Source organism: Hyperolius riggenbachi, chromosome 12 (genome assembly GCF_040937935.1).
Source record: "Hyperolius riggenbachi isolate aHypRig1 chromosome 12, aHypRig1.pri, whole genome shotgun sequence".
Classification (NCBI taxonomy): domain Eukaryota; kingdom Metazoa; phylum Chordata; class Amphibia; order Anura; family Hyperoliidae; genus Hyperolius; species Hyperolius riggenbachi.
In genome coordinates this window covers 57,807,408-57,827,364 of record NC_090657.1, presented here as the reverse complement: position 1 = coordinate 57,827,364, position 19,957 = coordinate 57,807,408, and the positions used below count along the sequence as shown (strand labels likewise).

The 19,957-nt window shown below is 46.8% G+C and overlaps 1 protein-coding gene across 3 annotated transcripts in view; it reads right to left on the bottom strand.

The window, feature by feature from the left end:
* Window positions 1–19,957, bottom strand: part of TOM1L1 (target of myb1 like 1 membrane trafficking protein) — a 136,165-nt gene that overhangs the window by 84,359 nt on the left and 31,849 nt on the right. Inside the window, exon 2 of one of the 3 annotated variants that reach the window (XM_068262552.1) lies at window positions 14,825–14,901. The exons of the other annotated variants lie outside the window; for them this stretch is intronic. The gene's annotated coding sequence lies outside the window, so the exon portion shown is untranslated. The remainder of the gene's footprint in view (window positions 1–14,824; window positions 14,902–19,957) is intronic. 3 annotated transcript variants of the gene reach the window in all.

The window sequence follows — 19,957 nt, the reverse complement described above, 5'->3', positions numbered from 1 at the left end:
CACACCCATAACAAGTGTGGCCACCCTGATCTTCACACCCATAACAAGTGTGGCCCTCCTGATCTTCACACCCATAACAAGTGTGGCCACCCTGATCTTCACACCCATAACAAGTGTGGCCCTCCTGATCTTCACACCCATAACAAGTGTGGCCCTCCTGATCTTCACACCCATAACAAGTGTGGCCCTCCTGATCTTCACACCCATAACAAGTGTGGCCCTCCTGATCTTCACACCCATAACAAGTGTGGCCCTCCTGATCTTCACACCCATAACAAGTGTGGCCCTCCTGATCTTCACACCCATAACAAGTGTGGCCACCCTGATCTTCACACCCATAACAAGTGTGGCCACCCTGATCTTCACACCCATAACAAGTGTGGCCACCCTGATCTTCACACCCATAACAAGTGTGGCCACCCTGATCTTCACACCCATAACAAGTGTGGCCACCCTGATCTTCACACCCATAACAAGTGTGGCCACCCTGATCTTCACACCCATAACAAGTGTGGCCCTCCTGATCTTCACACCCATAACAAGTGTGGCCACCCTGATCTTCACACCCATAACAAGTGTGGCCACCCTGATCTTCACACCCATAACAAGTGTGGCCCTCCTGATCTTCACACCCATAACAAGTGTGGCCCTCCTGATCTTCACATCCATAACAAGTGTGGCCACCCTGATCTTCACATCCATAACAAGTGTGGCCCTCCTGATCTTCACACCCATAACAAGTGTGGCCCTCCTGATCTTCACATCCATAACAAGTGTGGCCACCCTGATCTTCACATCCATAACAAGTGTGGCCCTCCTGATCTTCACACCCATAACAAGTGTGGCCATCTTGATCTTCACACCCATAACAAGTGTGGCCACCCTGATCTTCACACCCATAACAAGTGTGGCCATCCTGATCTTCACACCCATAACAAGTGTGGCCCTCCTGATCTTCACATCCATAACAAGTGTGGCCACCCTGATCTTCACATCCATAACAAGTGTGGCCCTCCTGATCTTCACACCCATAACAAGTGTGGCCATCCTGATCTTCACACCCATAACAAGTGTGGCCACCCTGATCTTCACATCCATAACAAGTGTGGCCCTCCTGATCTTCACATCCATAACAAGTGTGGCCCTCCTGATCTTCACACCCATAACAAGTGTGGCCACCCTGATCTTCACACCCATAACAAGTGTGGCCACCCTGATCTTCACACCCATAACAAGTGTGGCCACCCTGATCTTCACACCCATAACAAGTGTGGCCACCCTGATCTTCACACCCATAACAAGTGTGGCCACCCTGATCTTCACACCCATAACAAGTGTGGCCACCCTGATCTTCACACCCATAACAAGTGTGGCCCTCCTGATCTTCACACCCATAACAAGTGTGGCCCTCCTGATCTTCACACCCATAACAAGTGTGGCCACCCTGATCTTCACACCCATAACAAGTGTGGCCACCCTGATCTTCACACCCATAACAAGTGTGGCCCTCCTGATCTTCACACCCATAACAAGTGTGGCCACCCTGATCTTCACACCCATAACAAGTGTGGCCCTCCTGATCTTCACACCCATAACAAGTGTGGCCCTCCTGATCTTCACACCCATAACAAGTGTGGCCCTCCTGATCTTCACACCCATAACAAGTGTGGCCCTCCTGATCTTCACACCCATAACAAGTGTGGCCCTCCTGATCTTCACACCCATAACAAGTGTGGCCCTCCTGATCTTCACACCCATAACAAGTGTGGCCCTCCTGATCTTCACACCCATAACAAGTGTGGCCACCCTGATCTTCACACCCATAACAAGTGTGGCCACCCTGATCTTCACACCCATAACAAGTGTGGTCACCCTGATCTTCACACCCATAACAAGTGTGGCCACCCTGATCTTCACACCCATAACAAGTGTGGCCACCCTGATCTTCACATCCATAACAAGTGTGGCCACCCTGATCTTCACACCCATAACAAGTGTGGCCACCCTGATCTTCACACCCATAACAAGTGTGGCCCTCCTGATCTTCACACCCATAACAAGTGTGGCCACCCTGATCTTCACACCCATAACAAGTGTGGCCACCCTGATCTTCACACCTATAACAAGTGTGGCCCTCCTGATCTTCACACCCATAACAAGTGTGGCCACCCTGATCTTCACACCCATAACAAGTGTGGCCCTCCTGATCTTCACACCCATAACAAGTGTGGCCACCCTGATCTTCACACCCATAACAAGTGTGGCCCTCCTGATCTTCACACCCATAACAAGTGTGGCCCTCCTGATCTTCACACCCATAACAAGTGTGGCCACCCTGATCTTCACACCCATAACAAGTGTGGCCCTCCTGATCTTCACACCCATAACAAGTGTGGCCACCCTGATCTTCACACCCATAACAAGTGTGGTCACCCTGATCTTCACACCCATAACAAGTGTGGCCACCCTGATCTTCACACCCATAACAAGTGTGGCCACCCTGATCTTTACACCCATAACAAGTGTGGCCCTCCTGATCTTCACATCCATAACAAGTGTGGTCACAAGAACACCTGATCTAAAGTATTGTCCCCTGTATCGGAAGAAGTGAAGATTAGTAGTTCCCCCCCCCCCCCACACACACACACACCTCTGCCCCCCACTCATCTAGGGCCCCCCTGTTTTATTACACCTTGGGCACCACTCCCCCCCCCCTTCCTTTTGTGTTTTATCTCACTAGAGTGGCTTTTAATATTCCCATCCCGTGTGATGCCTCAGTGCTTTGCTTCATTTTTGATGTGCAAAGGTGAATATAGAGTACGGCTTAACTAGTTGCTGCACAGCGTACAGTATATCTATGCTCTGCAGGACTTCATCTGAAGTCCCACGGATGTAGATATCCGTCTGCCGCTGTGCGTGCTTCCGCATATTTTTGTAAATATGGGCTAGTAATTAGCGATGGGTGCAAACTGTAAAAAAAAATACACCTTTATTGACAAATGAAATATTGTCACTATACATTATACTAGGAAAATATTTTAAATGTAATAACCGGGACAAGAGGGCAAATAAAATGTGTGGGTTTTATCCACAGTAGAACGTTCTATACTAAAACTATAATGGCCGGAAACTAAGAAATAATGATTTTTTTAATTTTTTTTTCTAAATATTCCTGTTAAAATGCACTTAGAATAAAAAATTCTTAGCTAAATATACCAACCTTAGAAAGTCTAATTGGTGGTGAAAAAAACAAGATATAGATTGTTTTGGTGTGAAAAGTAGCTATAAAGTGATTGGCGAATGAAAGGGAGGAGTGCAGACAGGTGAAAATTGCTCTGGTCCAGAAGAGGAAAAACCCCTCAGTGGTGAAGTGGTTAATAATGAAGGGCAGTGGTTGAATATGAAGGCAGAGAGAGGTGGTAGGATATGATTGCGGGGAGTCATTTGATCCGCAGTAATATTTGATGTGCCTCAGTGCTGTGTGAGCTCAGCAGGGTGCATGCTGGGAGTCCATCTGTGTCTCAGAGCTGTACTCTGCAATCTGTTCTGACAGTGCGACCCCAGACACAGCACTCCCCAATGCACAGAGGAGGCGGCATTGACATGCTGCTCGGGGCTACGGGCTGCCTCCTCCGAGAGGGGTGACTTAACAGCTATTGACTGGAGAGTAATAACAGTGAGTTCCACAAATGCGGCACGGCTCGGGCTGGAAGAGGCGCAAAGGCGCCGGGCGATCGCTTACAAATTCACTGCTTTATTGGCAATAATGGAGTAACATGCATGCCGGAATGAGACTGAAGTTCAATCAGATACGGGCAGTCTGGGAAGTTCTGGGAACGGTCATGCTGTGATTTTTACGTTCCCACTGCAGGCACAGATGCTTCCCTATTCCTGCTCACCACTCAGTGGTATGCAGTAGCTCACTGCTGACTAGTGGATGCAAAGAAAAAAAAAGAAAAGTGAAAAACAAAACACTGAGACCTACTTATAAAGAGGCAAACTGATATTACTAACACACAAACACTAGGGGCTTGATTCACAAAGCGGTGCAAACTTTTTCGCTGACTTTTTCGCGCGCAAAAGTCCACGATCGCGCAAATCGCAGCACTTTGCGCGCGCAAAAGTCCGCAAAAAAGTTTGCACCGCTTTGTGAATCAGGCCCTATGAGCTTGACATGGCTCTAGCGACATATTATGGGGCCGAACCCTAGACATCAGCAAACAGGGACTAGGTATAGCTTGGGGAGAAGTTAGTGTGAGGTTTAGGTGTGGGGGTTTAGTGTTAAGCATAAGTGGTGCTGATGGTGATGGTGGTAGTAGCGGTGGTTAGCGTTAGGCATTTGTGGTGGTCAGGGGTGCAGCTAAGGTTTTTGTGGCCCCAAGCGGACTGTAGGAAGTGGCCTTATCCTGCGGCGCGAGAAGCGCGCCGTGGCGAAAAATGGGTGTGGCTATCCCGCATAAGTGGGCATGGCCATGACATGTGGGTGGAGCTGGAGGGCGGATTGGGGCGGGGCTGTTTGCGGGGAAAATGGATGTGGGGGTGATTGAGCCGCGCGCAGATGGATTTGGCCATGACATTGTATAGGCGGAGCTTAACCGTAGCCAACTATGACCATTAAATAATAAATGCAGCAACAGTTACCCCAGACACCAGAAAATAAAAACGCAATTTGTGCAACATTTCAGCAGAAAAGAAACGCAATTTGTGCAACATTTCAACAGAAAACAAACAGAATTTGGGCCACATTTCAGCAGAAATCAAACGCAATTTGGGCCACATTTCAGCAGAAATCAAACGCAATTAGGGCCACATTTCAGCAGAAATCAAACGCAATTTGGGCACATTTCAGCAGAAATCAAACGCAATTTGGGCACATTTTCAGCAGAAATCAAACGCAATTATGGAACAGTTCAGCAGATATCAAACACAATTAGGGCACATTTTCAGCAGAAATCAAACACAATTAGGGCACATTTTCAGAGCTGCAAAAAGAAAAGAATTTACTCCCCTGGCAGTGGCACTGGCAGAAGTCTTCTCTCCCCGTCTCCTCTCCTGGCCGGCTCCTCAGGCGCGCAGTTCCCACGGAGCTCCCTCCCTCCTCCAATCTCCCGCGCTGATTGAATCAGGGCTACGGGAAGATGGCCACCCGAAGCCCTGTACTGGAGGCATATAAATAGTCTCCAGAGCAGGGCTTCGGCGGCGGCCATCTTCCCGTAGCCCTGCCCTGCTCTGCTCTGCCAGCCCCGTGGGGCTGCGGGGAAACAGTGACGTCACGCCGACGTCACTGAGCCGCCAAGGCCCCTACAATCTTGAGGCCCCAAGCTTGGTTCGCTTTATGCCTCGCGGCGCCCCTGGTGGTGGTAGTGATAGTGGGGAGGGGGGGGGGGTGTTAGTGTTAGGTGTAGGATAAAGGAGATTAGTGTTAGGTGTAGGTAGGGGGGAGGTTAGTGTTAGGTGTAGGTAGGGCGGAGGTTAGTGTTAGGTGTAGGTAGGGGGGAGGTTAGTGTTAGGTGTAGGTAGGGGGGAGGTTAGTGTTGGGTGTAGGTAGTGGGGAGGTAAGTGTTAGGTGTAAGTAGGGTGAAGGTTGGTGTAAAGGTGCCCATACATGGTACAATTTTTAATTTTTTTTCGATTAGATAATTTAGTTTGAATATTCCGTTAGATCGAATATAAAGATTTTTCCAGCATGTCCAATCTGATATTTCTCGAAAAAACGGGATAATCCTTCGAATTTCTTGATGGAAAAAAATATATATTTTCAACTTTCATTCGATTTGATCATTTAGATTGAATAAACGGGATAATTGAATGTTTTTATTGTACCATGTATGGCCACCATTAGGTGTAGGTAGGGGGAGTTTAGTGTTAGGTGAAGGATACGGGAGATTAGTGTTAGGTGTATGTAGGATAGAGGTTAGTGTTATGGTGGCCATACATGGTACAATAAAAACATTCGATTATCCTGTTTATTCGATCTAAATGATCGAATCGAATGAAAGTTGAAAATATATATTTTTTTTTTATCAAGAAATTCGAACGATTAGCCCGTTTTTTTTTCGAGAAAAATTAGATCAGACATGCTGGAAAAATCTTTATATTCGATCTAACAGAATAATCTAACTAAATTATCTAATCGAAAAAAATTAAAAATTGTACCATGTATGGCCACCCTTAGTTGTAGGTAGTGAGGTGGTTGGTGTTAGGTGCAGGTGTGGGGGGGGGGGGGGGGTTAGTGTTAGATGTGGGTAGGGGGAAGGTTAGTGTAAGCATAGGTAGGGGAGAAGTTAGTGTTAGGTGTAGGTAGGGGGGAGGTTCGTGTTAGGCATGGGTAGGGGAGAGGTTAGTGTTAGGTGTAGGTAGGGGGGAGGTTAGTGTTAGGCATGAGTAGGGGAGAGGTTAGTGTTAGGCATAGGTAGGGGAGAAGTTAGTGTTAGGTGTAGGTAGGGCGGAGGTTAGTGTTAGGTGTAGGTAGGGGAAAGGTTAGTGTTAGGCATAGGTAGGGGAGAAGTTAGTGTTAGGTGTAGGTAGGGGGTAGGTTAGTGTTAGGCATAGGTAGGGGAGAGGTTAGTGTTAGGCATGGGTAGGGTGAAGGTTAGTGTGAGGTGTAGGTAGGGAGGAGGTTAGTGTTAGGCATGGGTAAGAGAGAGGTTAGTGTTAGGTGTAGGTAGGGGGGAGGTTAGTGTTAGACATGGGTAGGAGAGAGGTTAGTGTTAGGTGTAGGTAGTAAGGAGGTTAGTGTTAGGTGTACAGTAGGTAGGGGGGAGGTTAGTGTTAGATGTAGGTAGGGGGGATTTTAGTGTAAGGTGTAGGTAGGAGGGGCTTAGTGCTAGGCGTAGGTAGAGAGGAGGAGTGTTAGGCGTAGGTAGGGTAAATGTTAGTGTCAAGCGTAGGTAGAAGTAAGGTTATTGTTAGGCATAACATGTTAGGTGTAGGTAGGGAGGAGTTTAGTGTTAAGTGTAGGTAGGGATGAGGTTAGTGTTAGGTGTAGGTAGGGATAAGGTTAGTGTTAGGTGTAGGTAGGGATGAGGTTAGTGTTAGGTGTAGGTAGGGTACATGTTAGAGTTAGGCGTAGGTAGGATAAAGGTTAATGTTAGGCATAGGTAGGAGAGAGGTCAGTGTTAGGTGTAGGTAAGGGAAGGTTAGTGTTAGGTGTAGGTAGGGGGGAGGTTAGTATTAGGCATGGTTAGGGGAGAGGTTAGTGTTAGGCATAGGTAGTGGGAGGTTAGTGTTAGGTGTAGGTAGTGGGAGGTTAGTGTTAGGTATTTGGGAGGTTAGTGTTAGGTGTAGGTAGAGGGAAGGTTAGTGTAGGTAGGTGGGAGGTTAGTGTTAGGCGTAGGTAGTGGGGGAGGTTAGTGTTAGGTGTAGGTAGGAGGGAGGTTAATGTTAGGTGTAGGTAGTGGGGAGGTTAGTGTTAGGTGTAAGTAGGGTGAGGTTAGTGTTATGTGTAGATAGAGGTGGGGTTAGTATTAGGCGTACGTAGTGAGGGAGGTTAGTGTTAGGTGTAGGTAGGGGGGAGATTAGTGTTAGGCGTAGGTAGGGGGAGGTTAGTGTTATGTGTAGGTAGAGGGAAGGTTAATGTTAGGCATAGGTAGGGGAGAGGTTAGTGTAGGTGTAGTTTAGGTGTATGATTTATTTGTGTTGAAAGGCATCCATTCCATGGCTATAATTACTAGGTAATGCCCAGTGGTGTTGATCCAAGGATTTTATCTGACTGCCATCTGGATTCGGGAAGGATTTTTCTCCCTTTTGGGGCTAATTGGACTGTGCCTTATAAGGGTTTTTCGCCTTCCTCTGGATCAACAGGCATATGTGAGGGTGCAGGCTGGTGTGTATCTTCTGGTTAAACTCGATGGACGTATGACTTTTTTTCAACCCGAATAACTATGTAACTATAATGACTTTGGCATCGCAGTGACGTTGTTCCTTACAAAACTACTACAGCTCTTTAAAAACAATTTCTCTGTGATCTGCCTCCGCTTTATAAGCAGACGCGGCTAAAAACCATCAAACAAAGGGAGAAAAGTACTGGACTGAGGATGAATATCTAATACTTTCTTTGTTACATCAAAGATACTGACAACACAAGACATCCAAACACACTTAAAACAACAGCTTGGCATCAAAGTGGCCATCCGGTGCCATAACACATGCAAAAATATACAATAAAAGAAAACCCTCTGGCAGCTAGAAAATGTCTAATCGCACATAATTGGTTTATCAGAAAGTACAAGCCGCCAGCAACAATGGCAGACGTGCAAGTACATGACCCGGATCCTGGTAATCCCAATAGGTTATTGTAACGATTGGTGTCAGCACGCAGAGAGAATCTGATTATTGGTGATCTGCAGTATCACCAAGAATGCAGATATATACCTGATTATTGATGATCTGCAGAATCACCAATAATACAGATATAGTACTAACCTCTGGACACCTGTATGTAATGGTGAGTGTGGTGTAACAGTATGACTTTGAGTAACGCACCTGCTGAGCAGGTGATCTTAGGCAGTATGGGCAATACTGCTCTTAGAGAGTACAGAAACCTCCCAGCAGCCTGAGACTCTCCAAGGGGTGGAGTCAGGCTGAAGGTAGGAAGGACCAGAGAGTGAGTGACACCTGAAGGTGGATGTCACTGACAGATCTGGAGACTATCTCTTAAGGGGAGAGATAGCTCTCGAGGTCGGGCAAGCCAGGTCGGCAACACACGGACAGACAAAGTACAAAGACAGAAAGCTGATTCGGTATCCAAGACAGGCAGGGTTTGGCAACGGAATATCAGATATGCGTGGTACCGAATCAGAGAGCAGAGGAATAGTCAGGAAAGCAATAGGTCATAACTATTATCAAACAATGCCTAGTCTTGGGTGTGAGGTCCGTGGTCTCTACACCCTGGAACTAGTCTGATATATAACTGAATGGTAACACAAGTTCCCTAGTCTGGGTGTGAGGTCCGTGGTCTCTACACCCTGGAACTAGTCTGAAGTATAACAGAATGACAACACAAGTTTCCTAGACTTGGGTGTGAGGTCCGTGGTCTCTACACCCTGGAACTAGTCTGATATATAACTGAATGGTAACACAAGTTCCCTAGTCTGGGTGTGAGGTCTGTGGTCTCTACACCCTGGAACTAGTCTGAAGTATAACAGAATAATAACACAAGTAATCTGGCTCAGTGTGAATTCCCAGGTCCTCCTGGTTCAAACACACTGTTGGATCTGACAAAGGTCTGAGTGCTTCCACGTAGTGTTCGCAACGGCAGACCACTTGTGAGTGGCTAGCAGTAACTATATATAGAGCAGCGCTCTCTGGTGCCACCCCTAAGTGATGAACCAATGGTTACCAGCTCTGAGGTCAGCTGACCAGCCTGGTCAGCTGATCCCTCCTTGGCCATCATAAAAGTTCTGCCTCTCAGCGCGCGTATTCCTGAACCTATGTGCATTAACAGACTCAGCCACACCAGATGTACGCTGCTGCGTGCAACCCGCCGCGCTGGACGCGGAACCAGCCGCCTTGCTGTCCATACATGTGGCGGCTCTTCCGCGTTCTTTCAGATTCCGCCGCGCTGGACGCGGAATCAGCCGCCTTGCCGCCAGTACACGCGGCGGCTTCTCCGCGTTTTCTCACAGTTATGTAAGAAAAAGTGAGAGTGTGCTCCAAATGTGTTATGTAAGTATTATGGGATAAAAAAACATCAATATACTATAATATTTCATACATAATGGTAGCTCCCCCACTGATCTCCCCCGTCGCAGTGGGCATTAGTCTCTTTGAGACTGGCCACACTACCTGTGGTGCAGCGTGATGTGGCAGTAGTTCTTCCGACGAAGCAGAGGCGACACTCTGCAGTGCGTTGCCAACGAGGAGTACAAGAATGTTGCGGTGGTGTTGCATGTGCTGATTGGCCGAAAAACAGTGATGTACTTCCAGTCCAGCTGTTCGGGGTGGAGCTATGCATATTACCCTGTTGCCACTGTCTGCCACAGAGTAATGTGCAAGGGGAAATGCTGCGGTGTGATTGTCCTGCCCCGGGATCTCATGCCACAGGACAATCACACCACATCATATGTGAAACTACCCTCATAGGTATAAATCTCGTACACACACACATGCAAACTGGTGCCCAGTGCCAGGGGCCTAATTATAAATCATAGGGCCCCCCCAGTTAAACTTTGATGGGGCCCCTAATGCTCACACCATTTCTCTTGCCTGGTGACCAGTGGTGTAGCTAAGGAGCTGTGGGCCCCCGATGCAAGGTTTACATTGGGGCCCCCCAAGCACTCTATACATAACAATTGATACGGCGCACCAAAACCTGCCAATGGCAACTACAGTGTCAGAGGTGCAAGAAGGGGATGGGGAGCAGTTTGTTAATGATCACCACTATTCAAAGTATCTATAGAAGTGATTATTATGAGCACAGGACCAATAGAGCTAATACTGTAGTTGAGGGATTTCCCTTTGGGGCCCCTCTGGCCCAAGGGCCCCGATGCGGTCGCTACCTCTGCAACCCCTATTGCTATGCCCCTGCTGGTGACCCTCACAGCCTGGAGGCCTCATCTTACAGGGGTCATAAAGCAAGTGCGGACATTGTAATGTAATCTGTCCACCAATAACAAGTGTAGCCACAAAAACACCTGATTTGAAGAATGAAAGCTCTGGGCCCCCTGTTCCCCTGTAGTTAAGCCCCTGCCAGTTGCGTATCTTTCATATGGCCAGCCCCCCAACAAAGTTCAACAGGCTCCCCCCCCCCCCCCCCCCCCCCATGCTTGTGTGGTCTAGTAGAAACAAAACATGCATGGTGCCTTGTGTGTGCACTTGAACTCTGTCAATCAATTGGCGGCCGATCGACTATCCAAATCGATGATTATAATCGAATTGGATGAACATCCAGTGATGACACCAAGTGCATGCCTGACCCAAAAAGCGACCAATTTCAGGACAGGAATTGGTCGCATGGTCGATCGCGCATACTGCAAGAAGTCGGGCCGAAGTTGGTTGGTCCGGTGCGCGGCGGTACGGCGGACGATTTTGGAATGAGCGACAAAATGAGAAAACCCCCGCCGCAATGTATAAATGTGTGTACCTCCCCTTCCTGCCGGTGTGTGCATTTATACATTAACTGTCCTGTAGCAGCCTCCTCGCAGTGTCCGTCCATCTCGCCGGGTTCCGTATACATGCTAGTGTTGCATAGCATCTGAAGTCAGACGCTATGCCCTGCTGGTGTGTAGGTATGTAAGCGGCTCTTACAACCTGGCGAGATAGACGGACACCGCGCCGAGGCTGCTACAGGACAGGTACTGTATAAATGTACACACTGGGGGGGGGGGGGTACATTTAAACATTTGGGGGCAGCAGCAGTGCGGATGTGGCGGGCTCAGCCGATTCCCTGAAGATTTCATGCTGGAATCAGACGGGAATCGGCCTGCAGTATATGGGCAGCTTTGCATAACAGACAAATGTATCTCTAATCATATTCCATTAGAGATACATTTGTCTCTTTGTCGAATCTACCCATAATTGTCAGGTTTATGGACACCTTAATATTGCCTGTTGGGATTAGGATCCACACCACAAGTGTGCTGGCTGGCCCAGCTGTCACTTCTCTCTTTGTTGGCCCTCATAGGTAGCTACAGGTGCCCCTTAGCATTAGGTAGCCAGAGCTATCCTCAGTATTAAAGGGCAACTGAAGTGAGAAATTGTGGTTGGGGTCTTGGCACCCTATGGAAAAAAATACAGGAGACAAAAAAGGGAGCCCAATAGTGCAGTATGTCAATAATAGGTGTGTGGAGAAATCAATTGATTGAAAGGGCTAATCACAAAGGAGGGTTGCAAGGGGCAACCGACCACAGGAAGCAGGTGGAGACCATAAACCTGACTCCACTCGGGGTGGTCCTGGACGGACCTGGTTGCGGTCGCTCTCTTAGACGAAAAAGGATGGACAAAACATCAACCGTGGTAAAACAACGGGTGTTCTGTCACCACTCCTCGGACAAATATGTACGGGGGTATAACTATGCACAATAAGGGAAAGAGGCGCCCTGATTTGAATAAAAGCTTTTAAAACCAGTTTAAAAACAAAAAAGAAAAATGAGGTATCTTACCTCAATGACGAAATCTCTGTAAACTTACAAAAGATTACAAATACAAACTCCACAGAGTGATTAAAGCTGCAGAAAAGATCATTGGCACCCACCTGCCCTCCCTAGATCTCCTCTACTCCACAAGAATGAAGACAAGGGCCTCCAAGATCTTACTTGACCCCTCCCACCCGGGCAGACGCTACTTCGAGACCCTTCCACTGGGACGCCGTCTTAGATCCATCCCCGCCAAGACCACTAGGCGCATGAACACCTTCCCACAAGCAGTTCTTCTGTTGAACTCACTGAACTCAAAACTCCCCCCCCCCCCCCTTCCCGGCCTACATCCCGGGGTCACCATAGCCCCAGGCATCCCTCCCTCTCAGCTGTAAACTCTGACTGAAACATGGACTCCCACAGTAGCGATCACTTCCCCCCCCCAGGACTCCATTTAATACTGAGATGCTCTAAATGTATGTATGTATGCATGTATGTATGTACGTCCTGCTTGCCTTTGCTATCTCTACCATGCATTGTTATGTGTTGTTATATGTATATGCCATGTGAACCACAAGCAATTCCAGGCACACCACTCGGTGTGTTTGGCGATAATAAAGATGATTCTGATATTTTTATTTGAGCACAGGCAACGCATTTCGCGGGACTAAGCACGCTTCCTCAGGCCAATACAGTGCCTAGAACAGCAGGAAGAGTTCCTCAATATACATGCATATACATATTTCATAAAAAATTATAAAAAATAAGAACGGTCAGAGTACATATATAAATGAATAAATAGCGTAACATGATTTAATTTGGCAGATTTATCCATGCCCTAATAGTTGATTCCATGCGATAAATATACATATACATACACATATATATATATATATATATATATATATATATATATATATATATATATATACATACATATATATACATACATATATGTGTGTGTGTGTATGTATATGCATATGTATATTTATCGTTCATCTAGAAGGTGCATAACAATAATGGTATTGTGCATTACGGCAAATGGAGCTTAGACTAAACCATCAAGTTTGCTCTTAGATATGAGACACAGTAGTGTGTTCTCTTTGATGTGTGTGTGTGCGTGCGCATAAATATGCGTTTGCATATGCACAGCATGGAATCAACTATTAGGGCATGGATAAATCTGCCAAATTAAATCATGTTACGCTATTTATTCATTTATATATGTACTCTGACCATTATTATTTTTATAATTTTTCATGAAATATGTATATTGAGGAACTCTTCCTGCTGTTCTAGGCACTGTATTGGCCTGAGGAAGCGGGCTCAGTCCCGCGAAATACGTTGCCTGTGCTCAAATAAAAATCTTTTGTAGGTTTACAGAGATTTCGTCATTGAGGTAAGATACCTCATATTTCTTTTTCGTTTTTAAACTGGTTTTAAAAGCTTATATTCAAATCAGGGCGCCTCTTTCCCTTATTGTGCAACTGAAGTGAGAAGGCTATGGAGTCTGCCATGTTTGTTTCCTTTTAAACAATACTAGTTGCCTGGCAGCCCTGCTGGTCTGTTTGGCTGCAGAAGTGTCTAAATAACACCAGAAACAAGCATGCAGCTAATCTGTCAGATCTGACAATGTCAGAAACACCGGATCTGCAGCATGCTTGTTCAGGGTCTATGGCTGAAAGTATTAGAGGCAAAGGATCCGCCGGATAGCCAGGTAACTGGTATTGTTTAAATGGAAACAAATATGGCAGCCTCCATACACCTCTCTCTACAGTTCTCCTTTAAGTAGCTATAAGTGCCCCCAAGTATTAGGTAGCTAGAGGTGCCCCCAACTGAAGGGAGATCTGGTCAGTGGAATGCAGAGACCCGGGTCTGTAACCTCTCATTTACACTCTCATCAGAACTCTGCATTGGCAAGGCTGGATGGAGGCACTAGGGGAGGAGATTGAGCCGCCTTTCCATCACCAGGCGCTTGTAGGCATGTGCCTACAGTGCCTTATAGTAAATCCGACCCTGTCAGTGGTACTTGCACCTGCGCTCGTACATGAACGGGAGCGAGGCCACGACAACATACGCGACAAGGGTTGTTGGCTAGTCTCAGAGGGTTCCAGTTCTGGAACGGAAAGGCTGAGAAGAACAGAGGAAGCCCCTGATCTATCCAGAGGCATCCCTCTACTGAGGAAAGTATCTATCTTTTCACTTTTTTATCTCACAGGTGCACTTTAAACCAGCTAAATGTACACGTACCACAGGGAGAGAGTAATATACACAATCACCACCTGCTCTGGCTGTTTACATACAGGCACAATACACAGCAGCACCTGATCCCTGTGTTGTGCAATAAAGTCACGTTATACCGATAAGGTAATCACAGTGACGTCATCTGTGCTGCAAAACAAAGACATGCAGAGATGTAAGAAGTATAAAACAAACGCTCTCCATTCACCCACAGGGCTAGGTCCACCCCACGGGCCTGAATTCAGAACGTCCTCTCTGCTCTGAAAGATAAGCAACAGCATAATAACCTTTGAGGAAAAACATATCTACAGCTGATACAAATCCTGCAATAAATCTGCAGTGTGTCTACTTCCTACTTTCATAGTAGCAGCCATATTGCTAACAACCTGTGTTTACCTATTAGCTCTCTGCTTTGGCAGTCAGCTGACACAGCTAAGGGATCAATTTACAACTTGTGCTTTGTCACAGATGAGGGGAAATTAGACAGGCTAAACTCTCTAAATACATACAGGGTGCATTTCTCTGTGTTTTCTTTCTGTCCTGTGCAAGAAGAGTTCAGGTCCACTGGGATGAAACTCCATATTATCTGAAAAACATACGGTAAATTAAATCATCCAGTAAGAAACTATTTATTTAGCTTACCTATCCTTTCATTTTAGGGTTCACTGTTAGCTTTAAGGGCCCGTTTCCACTATCGCGAATCCGCATGGGTTGTCCGCATGCGGATTCGCATAGCCAATACAAGTGGATGGCCCTGTTTCCACTTGTCAGTAATCCTAAGTGTTTTTCTGTGCGGGAGAAATCTGCACGGAAGAGCCGTCAGAATTCGCAGCCCGTACATCGCTATGCGAATCGCCGCTAATGTATTTAATAGGGAAATCGCATGCGGTTTTGGCATGCGTATTCTACCGCGATTTCTCATGCGATTTCGCATAGAAAGTAATGTTAAATCACACCGGCAGTGACATGGTTAAAATCGCATCACTACTAACCTATGCAAAATCGCGGTAAAATACGCACGCAGAATCGCACCCGCATTCGATTTCGTCAGTGGGGGATCCGCGGCGATTCCGCACCGCACAAGTGGAAACGGGCCCGAGACATATTATATGAAAAAGGAAAATTATATTTCTGCTGGTTTCCATCTTTACTGTTTCTCTGCGATGCTAAAAGTGACATCACTGCTCTGCCCTTTTCTTTTTTAACCCTGCTTATTTTACAGGTGTGTACACACGCACTACTAAAGAGAACGACGGGTCCATCAGACCCTCCCACTGGGCGGTCGTTCTCCCAACAGTAGTAGGGAGTAGACAGTAGTAGTCTGCAGATAGACAGTACACACGCACTACTGTCAAGAGAACGACCGCCCAGCGGGAGGGTCTGACGGACCTGTCGTTCTCTTTAGTAGTGCGTGTGTACGCACCTTTAACCTTACTGTCCCTCCCACAGCAAACATCACCTAGATAACAAGCTTACATCACTGTGTAAACTCTTCAAAGGGAGGGGATTTAAATTACCTTCTAATCACAGTGTCCTTATGTTATCTGATATGGGAAGTTTCTGTTATTTGCATTTTGAGATAAGCTTGTTACTGTAGCTAAAAAAACAAAACAAAAAGATTTCCCACTTCCTGCTGGCACTGCACAGTTCAGCACTGTTCAGCAGAGGTACACAGACCAGGTAAACAAACAAACAAACAAACAAAAGGGGACATACAGTACTGTATAGGGACCCATTTTAGAAAAAAAGGGTTTACATATATATTTGGTGCAGTGACTATTTTTAGGCAATTTTTTATTTTCGGATGTTACAACCACCTTTAAAATGGGGCTTTCCTTGCAACGGAACACATAAGGCCAATGCAGCAATGTTGATCACCTAATTGTATTGCCATTTCCTAACAAAGACGTTTTGTTTGCCTTGACAAGGCATTTTCCTATTATCTGTCTCAAGTGGACTTTGAATATTATTGACTTGGACAGCTACCGCGCACCTTGTCACCTTCCCCACACCGTGCAAAACGCTGTCATTGTCGGACCATCACAAATACCTGGAGTGCCTGCACCTTTTTTGTTTATATACGTGAGGGCCCGTTTCCACTGGCTACCGCGCGCGGCTGCGAGACACGCGGTGGCACTTCCTTGTCAGCGCGGAACGCTGACGAATCCCAGAAGCCGTGCCATGAACGGCTATGGGATTCCCAGCCTCCCGCACGGAAACTGACGGCAATAGTGGCCGAATCGCTAAGGTAAGCGATTCGGCCGGCGGCGCCATAGTTTTCTATGGCAGCGTTTCCCTGCACGATTCGCCTGTGGTAAAACTCTGCAGATTCGGCCCGGTTTCCGCAGTAGTGGAAACGGGCCCTAAGTCACTGGGATAAAGTGTCCCCACCTCCAGGAACATCATTAGTGTTGATTGTAGTGTGTAATTTTGCTTTTGAGAATTTTTGCTTTATTTTCAGAAAATTACAAATGTGATTGTGATTACGATTTTGTGGATCATCTTTAAAGAAAATCTGTAACGAAAAAAGTTCCCCTGGGGGGTACTCACTCCGGGTGGGGAAAGCCTCCGAATCCTATCGAGGCTTTCCTCGTCTTCCTGTGTCCCACGGCGGCAGCGGTAAATATTTACCTTCTCGGCTCCAGCGCAGGATCAGCTCTCTGCTCGGAGGTAGGCGTAAATAGCCGATCGCTGTCGGCCCGCTCTACTGCGCAGGCACAATTCTCCTGCGCCTGCGTAGTAGAGCGGATCCGACAGAGATCGGCTATTTCCGAGCGGAGAGCCGCAACAGCACCCCCGCTGGAGCCAGAAAAGGTAAATATTGCACAGCCTGACAAATTGTCGGCTGTGCGTTCCGTGGGCTGCAGCGAGACCGCCGTGGGACACAGGAGGACGGGGGAAGCCTCGATTGGGTCCAGAGGCTTCCCCCTACCGAGGGGAGTACCCGCCAGGGGAACTTTTTTTCGTTACAGTCTCTTTAATTTGCATAATTTTCAAGATTATCAGGAAACTGTTTAAAGGAAATAAATATGGCAGCGCCCATATCCCTCTCACTTCATCGTCTTTTAGGGCTTGTTCACACCTAGGGCATTTTGTGGGTTTTTTGAGTGCTGGCGATTAAAAAAGAACGCCCTATCAATCGCTAGTGCAATGAATCCTTATGGGATAGTTCATATCTGAGCGTTTCGCCAGCTTTCCGCTCAGCAAAGCGCTGCCTGTACCATTTTAAGGGTGATTTTGCTACAATGGAAGGTATAGGAAAAATGCAAAAACACTCACAAAATCGCTTTGTGCAGTGATTGCGTTTAGCGCTTTTATGAATAAATGCATTGTATTTATTCCTTTCCAGGTCAAATAGTTCACTTCCTGACTTGCAATAGGAAGTAAAAAAACAAAACGCTTCGCAAAAGCGATTTGAAAAGCGCTGTACACAAAATCGTAGCGCGCAGGAAAGCGCCGGGAGGGGGAAAGAAATCACTCACAGAATCGCAAAATGCCGGCTTTTAGATGTGAACAAGGCCCCAAATGTGAACCCAAACTGAGCAGGATATGGATTTTTTTTCTTAATAATACCAGTTGCCTGAATCTCCTGCTGATCCTGTGTCTCTAATACCTTTAGCCACAGCCCCTCAACAAGCATGCAGATCAGGTGCTCTGACTGAAGTCAGACTGGATTAGCTGCATGTGTGATTCAGCCACTACTGCAGCCAAAGAGATCAACAGGACTGCCAGGCAACTGGTATTGTTTAAAAGGAACACACATATCCCTCTCAGTTTAAGTGCACTTTAAAGTGGACCTGAATTCTTGCACAGGACAGAAGGAAAACAGAAATGCACCCTGCATGTATTTAGAGAGTTTAGCTTTTCGGATTCCCCTTCATCTGTGACTAATCACAAGTGGTAATATGATCTCTCAGCTGTGTCACCTGACTGCCATGGCTGATAAGCTCATTTGAAAGCACATGATGTTAACAATACATCTGCTTCCATGAAAGCAGGAAGTAGACACACTGCTGATTTATTGCAGGATTTGTATCAGCTGTAACAAAGAAGTGTTTATTGTTTAAAGGTTATTATGTAGTTGCGTATCTTTTAGAGCAGAGAGGAAGTTCTTAGTTCAGGTCTTAGTTCAGGCCCGAGGTGGGCTCATATAATTAAAAAAACCTAGGCTATGTGATCCGGGGGTTGGGCTCCTCTGCTCTCTGCCGCTCCTGAGGCCCGCACTGCCCCACTTTCACTTTAGTGACCTCTGGGTGACGATGCTGGAAGGAGAGAGATCTCTCTCCGTGTGCAGGGAGGCAGGGGAGCGGCAGGGGCGTGGCCAGGGAGACCCACCCAATGGCAGCCGGCAGGGGGCATGGCCAGGGAGACCCACCCAATGGCAGCTCTGGAAAGCCTGCAGGACCGCCCCAAATGGGCATTTTGAGCAGGAAATCCCTCTCCTCCCATTACCCTCCAGGATAGCGACAACTATTGCTGATAATTTGGGGGGGCTATAGTGCGATGGTGGGGGGACACAGAGGCATGTCATGAGGCAGAGAAGAACATGCCTCTGTGTCCCATCTGTTCGCCTCTGGTTCTCTTTAATGATTAAAAATGGCTTATATTTTAAAATTAAAAAATGTTACATTCTTAAAGTGAACCCGAGGTGAGAGTGATATGGAGGCTGCCATATTTGTTTCCTTTTAAACAATATCAGTTGCCTGGCAGCCCTGCTGAACTATTTGTCAGCAGAAGTGTCTGAATCACACCAGAAACAAGCATGCAGCTAATCTTGTCAGTTCTGACAATAATGTCAGAAACACCTGATCTGCTGCATGTTTGTTCAGGGTCCATGGCTTAAAGTAATAGAGGCAGAGGATCAGCAGGACAGCCAGGCAATTGGTATTGCTTAAAGAGAAACTCCAACCAAGAATTGAACTTTATCCCAATCAGTAGCTGATACCCCCTTTTAGACAAGACAAGACAAGACAAATAACATTTATATCGCGCTTTTCTCCTGGCAGACTCAAAGCGCCAGAGCAGCAGCCACTAGGGTGCGCTCTATAGGCAGTAGCAGTGTTAGGGAGACTTGCCTAAGGTCTCCTACTGAATAGGTGCTGGCTTACTGAACAGGCAGAGCTGGGGTTCGAACCCTGGTCTCCTGTGTCAGAGGCAGAGCCCTTAACCATTACACCATCCAGCCACCTTTTACATGAGAAATCTATTCCTTTTCACAAACAGACCATCAGGGGGCGCTGTATGGCTGATATTGTGGTGAAACCCCTCCCACAAAGAGATTCTGAGTACATACTCTTGGCAGTTTCCTGTCTGTGAACCCTGTTGCATTGTGGGAAATAGCTGTTTACAGCTGTTTCCGACTGCCAAAAAAGCATGCAGCAGCTACATCACCTGTCAACAGTAAAAATGTCACCATGTGATAAATGTCAGAATATAAATCAGGGATTTAAAATATTTTACAATGGGCAAACACTGACTAAATCATTTATACATAATTATTGTCAAAATGAAGCACTTTTTTGTTACATTATTTTCACTGGAGTTCCTCTTTAAAGTGTACCAGAGACGAGTGAACTCCGGCCGGTCGCGGGCAGTCTGGGCAAGCGCAGTGCTCCGTCCATCACTCCCTGGCGGACATTAGT